This window comes from Alexandromys fortis, unplaced genomic scaffold (genome assembly GCF_014885135.2).
Source record: "Alexandromys fortis isolate MF-2015 unplaced genomic scaffold, M_Fortis_MF-2015_v1.1 scaffold_25, whole genome shotgun sequence".
Classification (NCBI taxonomy): domain Eukaryota; kingdom Metazoa; phylum Chordata; class Mammalia; order Rodentia; family Cricetidae; genus Alexandromys; species Alexandromys fortis.
The window spans coordinates 16,241,207-16,243,830 of record NW_026067904.1 but is presented as its reverse complement, the minus strand read 5'-3'; positions in this window follow the sequence as shown (position 1 = coordinate 16,243,830).

Sequence of the window (2,624 nt, the reverse complement as noted above, 5' to 3'; positions counted from 1 at the left end):
CTCAACAATAGGTAACCAAACATATTGAAATTCTGGGTTCAAATTATAATATTTATTTAAAGTACATTTCATATTAGTATGCAGAATATTTTTCTCAGTTAAGAAATATATTTCTATTCCAGACCCCCACTTTCCACAGTTCTAATACAGAAAGACCTTAATGCTTAAGGACATGAAATTCAGTATCACTACTTGAAAATCTGTTGAGAATTTTGAGAGTATCCTCTTTAAGAAACGCTTCCATGGAAGACTGAAAGACCTTCTCCTAGTAGACAATTCTCATGTTATTAGTGGCAAGAGAGTCATCAGTCACATTCACTTATATAGCCAGTGAGATAACTAAGTACCCTGTCAAACCTGCATGCTAAAATAAAAACAAAATCAATTCTGGGAGTTATCACACTCTTTTAAAACCTTGAGTTTCTTTCAGGTTATGGTATTGGTGACTCACCATCAATCGAGAAAATCAAGGAAACATTTGCAAAATATTTTAATCTGGGTATCAGGAGACACTTGTTCTCACTCCAGTGGGCTTTACCAGTGTCTCTGCATTTTGCTCTCACCATTTGTAGGAACATTGATTAAAACTTAACTCACAAAAATGATGTCAACGAATCAGAGAAGCTCCTCTGACAGCTAAATCATGAACACAATTTCTGAGTTATACCAATGTGAAGAAAGTTGATGGGACTGGAGTAATCACAGTAAATAAATAATTCAGTGGCCCAAACACAAGTACTTCATGCATTCATGTACTCCTTCTTCTGCAGTGTATGTGTGTGTGAAGACAGACAGAAAATTAAACAGGTGAGGTACTGAAGGTGTGAGAGTGGAAGGAAGCTAAAGAGAAAGACAGATGAGAAAAATTAAAATGGAGTGAATGTGAGAGGTTATTATGTACTTGCCAAAATGTTATAATGAAACCTTTTCTGTGTACAATTAATATATGTTATTTAAAAGGACTTTTATTTGTCAATTTTAGATAAGTTGACCATGTACCTGTTTGACCATGATTGGCTCTTTCAACTTGTAGGTTTAACCAGCTGCTTTATTTTCGCACCCAGAAGCATAATTACCGAAATGATGAATTGTATCACCACCCTAGCTTTATGCGACTTGACATTCTCAGTAACATATCACAGTTTGAAAAGGTTGCCTCTGAGAATGAAATTTGGGGTTGGGCACAGTTCAGAGTCATGGTGATTTCATAAGGTTTGATAAAGTGCAAAGACAGGACATAGAGACTTAAACTAATGCTATTGTGTAATTAAACACCGTAGTGTTGAAACCATGTTTTATTGGAAAGGGAGAAGGGAAATATAGACAACATTTCTAGAATGATCTTTTTATTTCTCTTTATGTGTTTTCAAAGCTTCTAAAAGCTCTTCTGGTTTCTCAAATTGGTAAGCATGGAAGCTGGACAGCACTGTTGCAAGCGCCTATCAGTCTTCAGAATTTCTGACTAAGCAGAATCATTAATCCATCGAAATTTATAGCCCAGAAAATATCAGAGGTGGCAAATGCTTTCTCAACATTGATTTACATGGAGAAGAAAATGAAATTCCTGACCATTTTAATTAAGGGAATGAGCCAGTAAGCCCTGAACCTTCCCACTGCTATTTCCTTAAGTAGCAAGTATGCACTATGCCTAGGACTTTGGTTTATTTTTTGGTAGCATAAATTTTTGCCAGCTTTTTTTCCCTTTCCTTGATGGAGTGGACATCCCTAAAGACTGCTGCTTTGGAAACTGATTAATCTCTAGTTATTAATGCTCTCAACTGATATGAAAGCAAAGTTGTCCATATCTCTGTGTTATCCTTGAGATGTGGAGCTTGAGCTAAGCTTGCCTGACCTGCCACTCTCGCAGCATCCTCTGGCTGAAACAACAGCAAAGGGTCTACTATCGCCACAGCACTGATAGTTTCCTTAGTAATATACTCCTTTATTTCAGGATCATTGTAGGACAAAATCTATATACCTTAATAATGCTCAAAATTGCTAATGAATGTCTGGTAATATTATACAATTGAAACCTATGATCAATAACTTTATCTTATCATGTATTTCAGAGATTGAAAGTGATTTATTTTGAGGGATTTATTTCATTTATTTGTGTCTTTCTCCTGTAAATCACACTCAATATAAATATAAGTGAAAACTAGAGACACTAAGATTTTTCCTTTAAACCATATTTTAGAAAGCTTCTATTTTTTGCTTAGAGTTTTCTTTTTATATAACCTAGAAACTTGTTCTTTCCTGAGATTATTTCAGTGTAACATTCTTAATTAATCTATAACTGTCATAAAAAGAAACATTAAACAATTTGATAACCCTTTACAAACATATGTAAAAAGCCCACTTAAAATAAGTATATGAATTGTGGCACGTACATTTACAGTAAGCATTTGATAGGAAGAGGAAGGGGTATTTCTATAAGTAAAAAAAAACAGTCTTACATACATAGCAAATTCCACTTCTGCCATATTTTATTCCACTTTATTGTTGAATTACAACTTCATACCCATTTATTACTATATTTCCCTAGTTTGAAATTCAGTCATAATGAGAAAAGAAAATGATTAAAATAACTTAATTTCGAGTTCACTCTTTTTCTTTTTTTTTAA